Genomic DNA, 15,734 nt, shown 5'->3' with positions numbered 1-15,734 from the left:
TTTGGAGATATAGCAATTAAGCCCCTCTGAGTGGATTACTTGAGAATGTTAATTTCCTCAACAATTGGTAATAATGGAGTACTATGCAAGCAAATACCTTTTTGAGTTAGTAGAATTATTGTTATAAAGGGTGGCTAGAAAATGGTTAGATGGCACAAAAGATAGTGACAACACCACAAGGTCCACAACAGAGAAAAGGGTGGACAGAAAATGGTTAAATTCATTTAGCTCATGCAAATAACAAAATTGTCCACAATATAGCAAGAAGCCATCAGTCTAGGTTTTCTGTATAGAAGTGATTTGTAACATATCACTGTCTTCAAGTTTTAATCATGTAACTTCGAACCGGAAATCACTCCATACTTAATTGTTATAGTTATTATTGCTTCAAAGGGATAAACATGCTGTGATATAATTTTTTCCTGCATAATCATGTTCTTTATTTTGGGTTAGTTGCTGGATTAACTACTTTTGGCATGCTTTGGAATTGATTTTAGACTTAAGGTCAAGACAGTTTCCTTTAAATTTAATGAGGGGCCTAATGCAAGAAGTCAAATAATTCCCAAAATGGGGTTAGCCATAAGAAAAACATGTAGTATTTGCCAAGTATGAACACTAATACAGATTAATTCTAGCCAAGAGAATATAATACATATTCTGCATCATCAACTTTAAGAAGAATTTAATGATTGTGGTAGTTAAAGCTGGAGGAATTATAGAACAAAATACAAGGTTGAAAGTTGATAAGACAGATATTTGGTTCCTTATTGAGACAGAAATTCAGATATTCCAATGTTCCAAACCATGCATGCACCCAATTCTAAGAAAAGAGAAACCAAAAGATGGGGGAAAGTGAAATGATGGCTAGGTGTGACCCATAATTGTCAATAGTTTTTATTTTTTTTGTAGATTCAGATTGTGGATCATTTCTTAATGAAACAGTACATATAAATCCACCAATAATGTAGCAACTTCTTTTTTATGTACATTAACCATCTAGTTGGCTTTATAAGTTAAATTTTGTTATAATGACGGAAAGAACTCTAACACTTATGTCAGGATAAAATCTAAACTTTTTTTAGTTTCAAGAAAGTGTATAGAAAATTGTGATAATGGTCTTAGGGTACTTTCACAAAACATGTTGATAGTGCAGGGTTTACAGAATGTTCCTTTCTCAAACATTAAATTCAAAAAGGATTTTTGTTGCCATTTACTATATGGGAAAATAACAAATCATATGTTTTAAGGGGGCAAAAACTTAGAATCTTGTTGAACGATTATTATAACACATATTAAGGGTAATGCTTTAACTTTTAAGCAAGGACTAGCCAAGATGTTAAGGAATCAAGGATGGGTTGAAATTTGAAACTCCTATATATAGCACCATTCAATAAAATGTAAGAATCACAATATAGCAGGTTTGATGAAGTTCAACCATTCTTTGCTAGTGAATGTCATTATTACTACAAACATCAAAATCAGACTGGAACCTAATTTTGAACTTTGGGAAATTCTGATTGATATTGAATCAGGTAAATGGCTATTCATTCTTTACTTCTCAAAGTTCCCAAAAAATTTCCATTATAGTAAACTGAAGTATGACATCAACAGTAAAAGTCATGAAAGTGACTATAGATTTATGATAATTCAACAATCCTACTTAATTGCTTCCAAGTTTCATCTATCACTAAAGTTTGGAGTGAAGTAAATTCATTCAGTGGTATGATGCAAATGGATTGGGAATGAGAGAAAAGTCAACTTCATACTCTTTATGTTTCTACTTAGGAATAAACCAAAGTGGGTCTAAAATAGGTTAGGTGACTCGTACCTATGTGTTCCAATAATTATCATGGAAGTTTAGAAAAAATTATGCACTTCTAGTGTAAAAGTTTTATATAATGTCATTGTACCATTCACCATTCATATTTAATTATCTTTGACTCTTCTAAAAAAGTAATACAAATAAATGAAAGATGATATACAGATTGTGTATAAAACTTTATACCGACAGTGCATAGATATTACACTCTAACTAAATTTATGTTCCAAAAATAATTGAGGGAATTTTGGAAGCATTATTTGCAACAGGTACTTGGTATAATTAAGATGTTAATGCATGTACATATGAGGTTGACAAAGTCTATCAATTCTTGGGTGTCGTACAGATTAAAGAATGGTAGGAAAAAATACATATCAAGACTTCATTTGTTTATGTAACGTGAGGCTGAAGGAAATGTCGTTGAAACTTTTACAATGGGCACTAGCATTGAAGCATGTTTGAGTAACACAATATGAACTAGCTGGTTTTATTGATTGGCTCAATAGATTTTCAACCAAATTCCATATTGATGTTGAAAGCCTTAGACAAATGTGCTAAACTCCTTCTCTTGTGTAGGCCTCAGTCTCCAAATGATGCTAGAAATCAGGGTACTACACGTGCATCATACAAGGTTAAGACTTTAGATCACAGTTTGAGGTTCAGTGTCTCATTTTCAAAGCCTATCATGCCCTTCAAATGAAAACTATAAAATGGTTTCACTTAGTTACAAGTTTTCTATGAACTATCAAGCACACATAAGCCATTATATCATTTGAACATTCAAAATAATCTAGATGGGGTGGAACATGGATAGGAAATTGAGGCATTTTTGTGTTAGTACTATTCTTCTACTTCTGTGCCTTGACCTTCAATTGCTTTACGCGATTGAAGCTCGGCCACTCGAGGTTAAGAAGTTAGATAGCTCTGTTCGGGGCATAGATTCAAAGGCCGCTGCGAGAAAATCTCTGAGGACAATGATGCATTCAGGGCCAAGCCCTGGTGGGAAAGGTCATAAATCCAGGAAAGAGGATGCCAGAATTCTCAGGAAGCTTAAAGATTCGGGTCCAAGCCCCGGCATAGGACACTGATGAACACTTGATCTTAAGCCATTTTGCTTACACCACTATGAGAAATTACTATTAGTAAAGAATAACATGTAAGCATAATATTAAGTACCCCTCCCCCTTTTTTCTGGAAATGATGTTGACAAGTATGTAACTGACACTGTAGAATGTGATGATCTTTCTTTTAATAAAAGTCATTTGAATGTTACACGTTCACCAGAATAAAGTTGACTGTGTCACTAGAAAAACACAGCTAAAACAATGAAAGAAGCTACATTATATATCAACACACATCTAATTAATTTTGGAATAATATAACTACCTGCCGAATTGATTATTTCCAAATCTAGTATTCCAAACATTAACATAAAGTAAATTGCACAAACCTCGTGTATAAAAAGTATATATGCATTAACAATATAAATAGTTCCATCTGATGTTAAGGTATTATATCACCGTTGGTTTTACATCATTTCAATTTGCACTTGTTACTTGGATATGTGAACTAACTATTATATATTGATACTTGAACAAGATTGCATATTAGGTGCATAGACTAGATAATGACAGTACTGTCATTCTGTTTTCACTAAGCACAAGGGCAACCCAATTACGAAAGGATCAACAATCACGCATAACACAAGCAAATGGATTCATACACCAGTTTGCAAGGGCTATTGTTCTGCATTCCATCTTCGGCGAGAAACTTCCGGGGCTCAAATGATTCGAGTGACTATGTTCTTCATCAAATAAATGACTCATTATGGAAGGTTGATAACCTTTTGAGTGATTTAATAAGATGACAACCTCAAGTGAAGTTGTTATAGGTGTATTCATTTTTCTTCCTTACTGCTGCCATTTCATCTTAAATACGGAAGGGAATTAGAAACTATTGAATATTGGGTAAAAGAAAAAGATGATGACAATATTTTCTTGAGCCAAGCAAAAAAGAAGTAGCTAAAGATCATCTTGAAGAAAGAGAGAATTTTTAGTCAAGTAAATAAAAGTGGCTATGGTGAAACTAACATTAATGTTCTTTTCCATTTGGCCACATAATCTTCAAGAGATTTGGCTATAAATAGGAGTGCTTCATGCCATTGTAATATACACCAAATACTCAGCTTAGTGCATATTCTTTGTTCTCTTGTTCTAATTGTGTGAGAAATATTTGAGTGAGAGTGAAAATGGGTGTACTTGGGTTTTGGGAAGTGAGTGAAACACTTGTAGTTCTCTTTTATCATAATGAAATAATTCTTGTTGCTCTTCAGCTGTGGACGTGGGCAAATTGTCGAACCACATTAAATTCTCGGTGTTATTTTCTCTATTATATTTTTTCAATGGGTCTTCCGCTCCAACAAACTGGTATTAGAGCTCGTAGAGCTCTTGCATGCTAAGCCGTACGATCTAAAAGAAAATTCTTAGTATGCTCTGTGTTCGCAGCATTGTCTGATCTTACACAACAGAAAAGAATTGTTACTGGAAAGATATAATAGTGTGAAAGTGCATGTCTAAAAAAATTCTCTCTTATGAAAGACTTGGTATTTAAGCGTGTCTGTTAAGGCTAAATTTCCTGGTGTATGTTCACGGACTATGATATTATTCCGGTATACGGTTATCATGGCGAGTGCTAAATTTGATTTGGAGAAATTTAAAGGAGAAAATAATTTCAACTTCTGACGATTGAAGATGAAAGCTCTACTAGTTCATCAAGGCTTGGGCAAAGCCTTGGAAGGTAGAAATAAGTTACTAGAGAATCTGACCGAAGACGAGAATGATGAAAACTTGGAAAAAGCACATAGTGCAATTTTGTTGTGTTTGGGAGATGAAGTTCTATGAGAAGTGCTAGATGAAACTACAGCTGCTTCATTATGATTGAAGTTGGAAAGCCTGTACATGACGAGGTCACTTACCAACAGGTTGTATTTGAAAAAGAATATATACTCTTCAAATACAGGAAGGAAAGCGCATAAAAGATCTTTTGGATGAATTTAACAAAATTATTCTTGATCTAAAGTATATTGATGTTAAAATTGAAGATGAAGATCAAACAATTCTTCTACTATGTTCCCTTCCAATTTCTTACGAACACTTCATCGACACCATAATGTATGGTCGAGAAGGTTTAACCTTGGACGAAGTAAAAGGGGCGTTGCACTCGAAAGAACTGAAAAAAATAGTATCAGATTCGAGATCTGAAGGCTCAGGTGATAGTCTTTTTGCTAGAGGAAGAACAGAGATGTGAAATCAATTTGGTGAAAGAGGGAAATCTAGGTCAAAGTCTAAAGCAAAACCTAAAAAGTATAAATGCTTTCATTGTCACAAAGAGGGGCATATAAGAAAGAATTGCCCAGAGCGCAAAGGTAAGGAAAAGATTTATGGAGATGCAGCTGTATCAAATGGCTATGATAGTGCAGATGCACTAATAGTCTCAGAACACGACTCAAAATATGAATGAATACTTGATTATGGATGCTCATATCACATGTGTCCTATTAAGGATTGGTTTTCCACTTACCAACCCTTAGATGGGGGCAAGGTCCTTTTGGGAAATAATGCTCCATGTACGGTCATCGGCACAATTAGAAAGAGAATAATCTCTATATGTTACAAGGAAATACAATCACGGGTGTTGCTGTTGTCTCCTCAACATATGATTCTGATGTCACCAAACTTTGACATCTAAGAATGGGTCATATAACGCCTATATTTTTCCTAATATGAATTAGGATTTTGCTTAGTGTATTAAATTGATTTTTATTATATAATTGAGAATATATGTGTATTTAAAACATTGTACTAAAGTGTAATGTTTTCTTTTTTTTAAATCTATTCATATATTTTTAGAACATGAGATTTTGAATATGAGTATGATATAATATATTTAGGATTAGTAGCATAGTTAGATTGATTCTTTTAAATTATAAGAGGAGGAGAAGAAGAAAAGTGGTGAGTCATTATCTTCTTCCTCCATTGTTTTTCTTTTCCTTTCTCTCATTCTCTTTCTTTATCTCTTTCTTTCTCTACTCCTCTCTACCTTCTATTGAGTGAAGGTGTAGCAAAAAGGTGAGTTCCTTTTGTTGGTATTTTGTTTTCTTCTCCAGTTTTTAGGATGCATGTTTATATGAGCATCAACAATAGAACATATGATGATAATTGTATGTTAATCTATCATTTATAGATACTATTTCACATGATTATAGTGACTTTATGTTGATTAGGGTTAGTTTTTCCCCATTCTGTTTAGTTTCTAATAATACATTGATTTTATGTTAAATTGGTGTGTATGTATATATATATATATAATTTTACATATTCATGTGGATTAAATTACAATGTTATCTTAGTTATGTGCAAAAATGGGTTATCAAGATAACTCATTGTTTGGTATAGCTACTGACCAAGTTTTTATATGAGGTTTTTGGTGTTTGAGTACTTCTATTAATTAGTACTGGTATGCTATGATGATGTTAATGTCATCAGGAATTGGTTCTAGTGTTGAAGGAACACAAGTAAGCTTACGCGAAGCTCAAGCACCCAACCATAGTACTCAAGGTGAGAGAGACTTTATTCTTGGCCCTTGTGGTCTTGGTCTTTGTGTCATAGCATGGTCCGATAACCTCAAAGTCGGATGCAAGCTTGTATTACCTTTGTTTTTTTGTGTGTATAATAATCAATATTGAGAACAGTATAGTTAGTAAACCCATATTAATTAACGGTGTGATGGATTCTGTGAATGTTGTGATACCCTAAGTATATGTTTGTAAATAGTGTGAATGTTGTGATGAATTTGTAGCTGATGTGGTTGAAATGAAATGATTGTTGTTGATGTTACATACACTTATGTATGTACATAAAAATAGAATGGAAATGTAGTTTCAGTACATATAAAATGGTATTTGACATACATACATTCATCATAACATTGGAGGAAGGTTTGTGGCAGAATGGAAAGATTCAAGATAGTAATATCTTGGGAAATGAATAGGGGTGGTTAATGATGGTGATTCATCATGAAAACCTTGAGGGTTGCTTGGGTAGGGTAGTCCAGTGATGGTCCGGTTGATCCCCTGTAGATCAGGATAGCCTTGCTTAACCAAGTGATTTCTGACACCCCCTTTGAGTTATCTGGATCGGTGAGAGAGCTCCTGGTATGAGAGTCACCTGGTCTGATAGGTGTACTTAGTTATTGTATTATATCATACAGGATGTCTTGTACTCCCGATTGCTTTCCAAAAGGAGTTGAGTTGAAAAATAATGGGAGTTGAGTTGAAAAGTGAAAGGTTGAATATGGATTCATATGCATTGCATTTGATATTGGACTAGTTGGTGATACATTGCATAGTTTATGCACCATACTCATGAGATTGAGTTTTATGTTTGAGAAATGTGATATGTTTATTTTATAATATGATTGTTAATGTTGTGCTATAATCGTTTATGTTGTGTCATGTCGCTTATACTGTGTTATAATCGCTTATGTTGAGTTATGATTGTCCATGTTATGATATATATTATTTATATTATGTTATGATACTTAATTTCCATATAATTCCACATATTGTGCCTTAAAAGGATAACTTACTCTCTCTTTGTTTTTGTATATTGTGTACTGGTATATCTTATGATCATACAGATAACAAGCAACACTTCTCCCCAAGAAATGGTAGAGGATCTGGTTCCTGTTAGTAGCATAGGAATATAGGGTTGGTGTGTGATTGGAATGATATGTTGGATACTTATATTTTTGGAAGACTGGTAAAAAAAAATGGGTTACCTTAGGTGTTATGTTCTGTTTTGTGTTATGTTTTTTTGTATTGGGGTACCCTGTTGTAAGGATGAAATTAACTTCTGATACTCTAGGAACACAAGTTTTACTTTACTTGGAAAAACTATAAGTTATTTGTATGTATGCAACTAAAACTAACTAGAAATTGCATTCTCATAGATAGATCATAGTTATTATGTAGTTGTTTGTAAAACATGTTATATATGACTTTTAGTCATAACATTTTGATGGATATTATCACATGTGCTTTTATTAGGTTGCTTTAGAATGACAAAAGTATTGATAAGTAAATATATATACTTAGTCATTAAAATAAGGACAATTGATTCTTGGAAAAAAAATTATTTATTCACATAATTATAGAAAATGAACTTGAATTGTTGAAGTCTTAAAAATATATTGTTATGTCATTTGGGCCATGGTTTTTAATTAGAAACTCATATTTATTAAATGTATCCACAATAAATAAAATCTATGAAGGAAGAAATTCATAGTCATAAATAGTTGTTGAGAAATAAATTCTATAAAAACATTTTTTATTTATTTATTTATTTCACAAAAGAATTGAGTTGTTACAGGTCATGTCAGTGAAAGAGGTCTAGCCGAGTTGGCCAAACAAGGATTACTACGCGGTCAACAAGTCGGGAAGGTAGACTTTTGTGAACATTGTGTTTTCGGAAAACAATTTCGGATAAAATTCAATGCTGCAGTTCATCGAACAAGAGACACATTGGATTATGTACATTCTGACTTATGGGATCCTTCCCAAGTACCTTCTCATGGTGGTAGTAGATACATGTTAACATTTATTGATGACTATTCAAGGAAGGTGTGGATCTTCATTTTGAAACACAAAAGTGAAGCATTTGTCAAGTTCAAACAGTGGAAAACCTTGATCGAAAAGCAAACCAGGAGAAAGATCAATAGACTGAGAACTGACAATAGTCTAGAATTCTGTAGCATAGAATTTGGAAATTTTTGCAAGGATCACGGTATTATCAAACATTATACTGTGAGACACACTCCACAACAAAATGGATTTGCAGAACGAATGAATAGAAACCTTACTTGAAAGGACAAGATGTATGTTGTCAAATGCTGGATTGCCAAAAGAATTTTGGGCAGAAGCTGTCAGTACATCTTGTTACTTGATCAATAGATGTCCATCAACGAGGTTGGTTTCAAAACTTCAGAAGATATCTGGTCGGGTATTCCAGCAAATTATGAAAATTTGAGGATATTTGGTTGTTATGCATATGCTCATAACAAAGAAGAAAAACTTGATGCAAGAGCATTGAAATGCATTTTTCTTGGATATCCTAATGGTGTGAAAGGATATAAGTTATGGTGGTCTGAGAAAACAAAGTGCATTATTAGTAGAGATGTTACTTTTAATGAAGCTAAAATGTTAAAGCCTCATATAGAATCATCAAGTGAAAATGAAGATCTTAATATCTTAGAGAATGTGGAGTTTGAGGTGGAACCAACAAAAGAAAAGACATTTGATCAAGTAGAAGAAGTCCACGATGCATGTGCTGATACTGATATCTCCAAATTACAACATTATCAGTTGGCTAGGGACAGGCAAAGGAGACATATAAAACCTCCAGAAAAGTATGGCTATGTTGATCTGGTGTCATACGCTCTAAATGTTGCTGATGATATCAGTAATTGTGAAACACAATCATATGAAGAAGCTATCAACAACAAAGAAGCTTCCAAATGGATTTCTGCCATGACAGAGGAAATTGACTCTCTTCGTAAGAATCATACTTGGGTTATTGTGAAGCGGCAGACGGCTCAAATGATTGTTGGATGCAAATGAGTCTTTAAGAAGACTGAAGGAATCCTTGGGGTTGAAGATGCAAGATTCAAGGTGCGATTAATGGCTAAAGGTTTTACACAAAGAGAAGACATTGATTTCAATGAAATTTTTTCTCATGTGGTAAAACATAGCTCTATTCACATCCTACTTGCAATTGTAGCTCATTTTGATCTAAACTTGAGCAACTAGATGTCAAAACGACATTCTTGCATGGTGAGTTGGAGGAACAAAATCTACATGAAACAACCTGAAGGATTTGAAGTTCAAGGGATGAAAGATCATGTTTGCTTGCTGAAGAAATCTTTATATGGTCTAAAGCAATCTTCCAGACAATGATATCGACGATTTGACACCTTCATGCTTGAAAATGTTCAGACATTGTTTGAACTCGATTAATGTTCAGAATCTCTAATAAGTATGACGAAGAGTATTGAATATTGGCTAAAAAAAATATGATGAAAATACTTTATTGAGCCAAGCAAAAAAGAAGTGGCTAAAAATCATCTTGAAGAAAGAGAGAATTTCTAGCCAAGTAAAAAGAAGTGGATATGGTGAAACCAACATTAATGTTCTTTTCCCTTGTCACATAATCTTCAAGAGCTTTGGTTATAAATAGGAGTGTTCCATGCCATTGTAACACACATCAAATACTTAGCTTAATGCATATTCTCTCTTCTTGTTCTCTTGTTCTAATTTTGTGAGAAATACCTGAGTGAGAGTGAAATTGGGTGTACTTAAGTTTTGGGAAGTGAGTGAAACACTTGTAGTTCTCTTTTATCATAGTGTAATAATCTTTGTTGCTCTTCAGTTGTGGACGTCGACAAATTGTCAAAAGATGTTGGGTTTAGTTCATTGGGTAGGATCAGATCCTTCTTTGTTAATTGATTGTATAAGAAAGAGTAAATTACACTGACACCCCTGAGTTTTAGTGAAATTACACAAACTACCCCTCACTTTTTTACACCTACACAAACCTCCCCTAATTTTTATACTTTCATTACACTGACCACCCCTGCATAAGAAATAAGTGTAATATTTTAAACAAAAAATGTGATAAACATAATTAAGTTAAACAAAACATGATATATTGTGGAGACAAGTCCAAATAATCTATGAGTCAATATTTTTTTATTAGTTATGGTTCGTTACACTATATTATAAGAGCGATTTAAACAATATTTCTTTAGAATTGTTGATGCATTTTGTAACCAAAAATAATAAAGATACATTGATTTGTATATTATTTAGACTTGTCTACACAATATATCATGTTTTGTTTAACTTAATTGCATTTATCACATTTTTTGTTTAAAAAATTACATTTATTTCTTATGCAGGGGTGATCAGTGTAACAAAAGTATAAAAAACTAGGGGAGGTTTGTGTAGGTGTAGAAAAGTGAGGGGTGATTTGTGTAATTTCACTAAAACTCAGGGGGTGTCAGTGTAATTTACTTATAGAAAAGAAGCTTCTTTCAGGTTACTATTATTTCCGGTCCCAGCAGATTTGCTGCACAGTGCACACTTACACTTCTTGCATCCATCTCTTAGCTATTCATAGACTGGAAATAATTGATTTGTGAGATATGGATTCCTAGGAAAAATATTATTTTTCAGTCAATGATGACAATTCAAAGCAAATATTTTTTGTGTGCAAATTCAAACATGTTAGACGTATAAACTGTAAATTACATATTCCATAATAAAATTATATAAACTACTCTTCCATTTTTACATCAACAAAAAACCTTAATTTTTACATGTTACAGTAGCTATCTCTCTGTGAGAAATAAATGTGATATTTAAAAAAAAATAGTGATAAATGTAATTAAGTTAAACAAAATATAGTATAGTATGGAAACAAGTATAAATAGTATAAGAGTCAATATATTTTCATTATTTTTTGTTCTTTACATTATAATATAAGGGGTTTTTGTAGAGGCAAAAAATAAAGGGATGATGTATGTAATTTTACTAAAACTAAATATCTTATTCACTATTATTTTTATGTAGTTTCAGCATAAATGACTAAGTATTAGAGTTTAGTCCACTTTTGGAGCATTCTATGTTACGTGTAATGCAGGTCTTGTATTTCTATTTCTAAATTTGTAGAGAAATGTTTTCTTTTCTCACATATCTATTAGGCTAAGAAATTTATAATTTCTAATTAAAGTGGACATCATATATTTGATACAATGAAATCAATTATTTATTTCTGGAGTTATATTATAAGTGATCTAATTACTAGCTTCCCTTAGATTTCTAAAAGTTGATAACAAATATGAGTTTAATGAGTGAATACTCATCAGGCTCATTCATAGAGGGGATAATGAGAACCCTATAAGTTATCGATAAGGAAGGTTATGGTCCCCAACACACCAAATCAAATTCGGTTTTCTCCTCTCCCCATCAGAGTCAAAACGCAAGTCCCAAGAGGAATCAGAGATTTGGGATTTGGTTGAGGAAAGTCATCATACCACAAAACCTCTTTCAGAAATGTAGATCAAAGGAACACATCCAGGAACATGGATTCAGGTATGACACTGCACCTTTTGTTTCATATATGTGTGTGAGAATTATGAGATTTAAGATCATAGGATTGGTATTTCACCAATCATAAGGAATTCCCAACAAATGGTATCAGAGCATAGGTTCTGAATTTTTATAATTCTCCATGAAGGTGTTTTCCCAAAAATTCGTATGAATCCTAATTTTAAATTTAAGGATTTTATGCTTCCGCTATCATGTCATAAAGATTTTGAATTTAGAGTTTAATTTGGGAATTTTCGCAATTTGATTCTTACATTGTTGAATCTCATTATGTGATGATATGTTTATTTGGAATCTTGTATACTGCATTACTATTATGTACACTGCACTATGTATATTTGAACATTTATGTGTTTCACTGCCTCATTATTGTTATATGTATTTAAGCATTAATGTTATGAGTTAAAGTTCATGGGCTACACTTGTATTTCACTGCATCATTTACGTGTTTCCATGAATATACACAAACAATCTCATTTATGTGTTTCTATGTATATACCCAAATGCACTTTTGTTTCACTGTATCATGTGCACTTTTGTACGATGTTAAGTGTTTTCTTATATTATGGTATATGTATATTGCAATTTCAGTATGTGCATATATGTTATATATATATAATCAAAATGTACATACTTTTAATAACTTATATTGCTATTGTATATGTGCAAGTGTTTTTTATCCAAATTTTTTTTTTTGCGTTGTTTCTTTAAATAGCTTGCATTGTTTTGATTTAGAATTATATGAAAGGAAATTGTGGAATTAGATTTGTTAATCATAAAAGATATCAAATCTGAAAGTTTTAATTCCAAGATTATATTTTTTGTAATGGGTCCATATTGCTTATTCTTTTGTCTGGTAATTATTTTGAATTAATTGATGCAATATGTTGTCAAAGTAACATCTGTTGTGTAAATTAATTGAAATTATACAGATGAGTATGAGATTATTTATGCGAATTATGTTCGGTCCAAAGGAAGACACAATTTGGCCAAATAATAACATACTCCATGATACATATATAACAATTATAAAGTTTTTTTTCATGTGAATAATAGTCGTTCCAAAGAAAGACTATTGTTTGACAAAATTAATTGTTAATATTTGATCATTACATTGAGAGTATCACTTACAAATTAATTTCTATGTCCAAAGACTGGAAATTGATGTTGTGCTAGGTATCTTGTGATGGGTCTATTATGTGAATATGTCTTGTTTTTGTATATATTACATGACTTGTTTGTTTAGATTTGAACATGTTATTAATTCTTTGTTATGTGGATTCAATGTCTTTTACTAATGCTGCAATTTTTTCTACTCAAATCAGTAACATCTCATTGCTGAATGAGACAAACTTTAAGGTCTGGAAGGAAGCCGTAGAAAGTATTCTCGGCTGTATGAATTTGGATCTGGCACTTCGTATGGAGAAATCCATTTCTACTGCGGAAAGCCTCGATGAGGCTAAAATTGAGAAATGGGGACGCTATAACCGAATGTGCCTGATGATCATGAAACACTCTATTCCAGATGTGTTTCGGGGCTCTATATCTGAGGGCGAAAGTGCAAGGAAGTTCCTTGAAGAAATAGAACAATTCTTTGCCAAGAATGAAAAGGCGGAGACAAGTAGCCTTTTGGCTAAACTCTTCTCCATGAAGTATAAAGGCAAAGGGAACATAACGGAGTACATTATGGAGATATCTAATCTTGTATCAAAGCTCAAGTCACTTAAGTTGGAGTTTGGTGATGACCTACTCGTGCACTTGGTTTTGATCTCTCTTCCTACACACTTTGGGCAATTCAAAGTGAGTTATAACACTCAGAAGGACAAATGGTCCCTTAATGAGCTTATATCTCACTGTGCGCAAGAGGAAGAGAGACTGCAGAGAGATAAGACTGAAAGTGATCACTTGGCTATGACCCCACAAAATAAGAAAAGGAAGAGTGATAAGGATGTTGCGAAAGGGTCTTCTCAGCAAAAGAAATTGAAGAGTAATGAAGAATTTACCTGTTACTTCTGTAAGAAGCAAATACACATGAAGAAAGAGTGTCCTAAATATGCCTCATGGCGTGTAAAGAATGGTAAATTTCTAACTCTTGTTTGTTCTGAAATTAATTTGGCTTTTGTACCCAATGATACTTGGTGGGTAGATTCTGGTGCTACTACTCACATTAGTGTCACTATGCAGGGTTGCTTGTGGAGCCGACAACCAAGTGATGATGAGAGATTCATCTTTGTGGGCGATGGCAAAAGAGTTGCAGTTGAGGCTATTGGAACATTTAGATTATGTTTAAGAACTGGTTTTCATTTGGATTTATTTGAGACATTTGTTGTACCGTCTTTTAGGCGGAATTTAATTAGTGTTTCCAGCTTGGACAAATTTGGTTTTTCTTGTTCTTTTGGAAATAATAAAGTTAGTCTCTATCAAAATTCAAATGTTGTTGGTTCTGGTTCTTTAATAGATAATCTGTATATGCTTGATGTTTCCATTTCCACTAATGAAATACTGCAAACAAATTCACGTGGTACAAAACGAAAATTAAAAGAGAATTCAGCCACCTTATGGCACAAGCATTTATGTCATATATCTAAACAAAAAATTCAAAGACTTGTGTCGGATGAAATTCTTGACCCTTTAGATTTATCAGACTTTGAGGTCTGTGTTGAGTGCATAAAGGGAAAACAGAACGATTACTCTAGGTACGGCTACCTATATCTTATACATGAGAAGTCCCAATCCTTGGATGTTTTGGATGTTTTCAAGGCTGAAGTTGAACTTCAACTTGGAAAGAAATTTAAGGCTGTCAAATCTGACCCTGGTGGTGAATACTATGGTAGATATGATGGATCAGGAGAACAACGTCCAAGGCCATTTGCGCTTTTCCTCAGAGAGTGTGGAATTGTTCCGCTATACACTATGTCAGGCAAACCTAGCATGAATGGTGTTGCCAAGCGACAAAATCGAACTCTTAAGGATATTTTGATAAGTATGATTAGTCATTCTTCCTTACCATAGTCTCTTTGAGGGGAAGCTTTAAAGACCGCAGTTTAGATCCTTAATAGGGTGCCAAGTAAAGCAATTAACAAAACCCTAAATGAGCTTTGGACTAATAAAAGACCAAGCTTGAAACACTTGCACATTTGGTGTTGTCCAGCTGAGGCGCGACCTTATAGACCGCATGAAAGAAAATTGGACTCTAGAAATGTTAGCTGTTATTTTGTTGGCTATGTTGAACGCTCGCGGGGCTATAAATTTTATGATCCCACTTCAAGACTCTTTTTTGAGACGGGAAATGCAAGATTTCTTGAGGAAGTTGATTTTGGGAAGGAAGAGAACATAAGGAATGTTGTCTTTGAGGAAGAACCTGTCACTGATAGTGAACAAGTTCTTGTGTCTATTACCATTCAAGGAATAAATTAGGTAATAAAAGATAATGTTCATAATATTGTCCCTGACAATATTTCAGAACAATACAACAATGAGGTTCTCCCTCAAGTACCTATAGAACAAATTCAATAACCTCAAGAAGTAGAAGTGTCATTAAGGAGATCCACTAGAGAGAGGAGAAGTGCAATTCCTGATGATTATATTGTATTTCTTCAAGAACATGAGGATGACATTGGGTTAACAGAAGATGATTCATTGAGCTTTTGTTAATCCATGAAAAGTTCTAACTCTCAAAAGTGGATCGATGCC

The 15,734-nt window shown here is 33.2% G+C and overlaps 1 long non-coding RNA gene and 1 pseudogene across 1 annotated transcript; both read left to right on the top strand.

Moving 5' to 3' along the window:
• On the top strand, positions 5,863-7,813 carry LOC109344888. Its single transcript, XR_002107359.1, has 3 exons — positions 5,863-5,946; positions 6,364-6,435; positions 7,517-7,813. It is a non-coding gene; the product is annotated as an uncharacterized LOC109344888 (long non-coding RNA).
• Positions 9,075-15,734, top strand: part of LOC109344751 — a 14,291-nt pseudogene continuing 7,631 nt past the window's right edge.

The sequence above is a fragment of the Lupinus angustifolius genome, chromosome LG04 (assembly GCF_001865875.1).
Source record: "Lupinus angustifolius cultivar Tanjil chromosome LG04, LupAngTanjil_v1.0, whole genome shotgun sequence".
In the NCBI taxonomy this organism is placed as follows: domain Eukaryota; kingdom Viridiplantae; phylum Streptophyta; class Magnoliopsida; order Fabales; family Fabaceae; genus Lupinus; species Lupinus angustifolius.
Note: the sequence above shows the minus strand (reverse complement) of the source record. Positions and strands in the feature narration are given on the sequence as shown.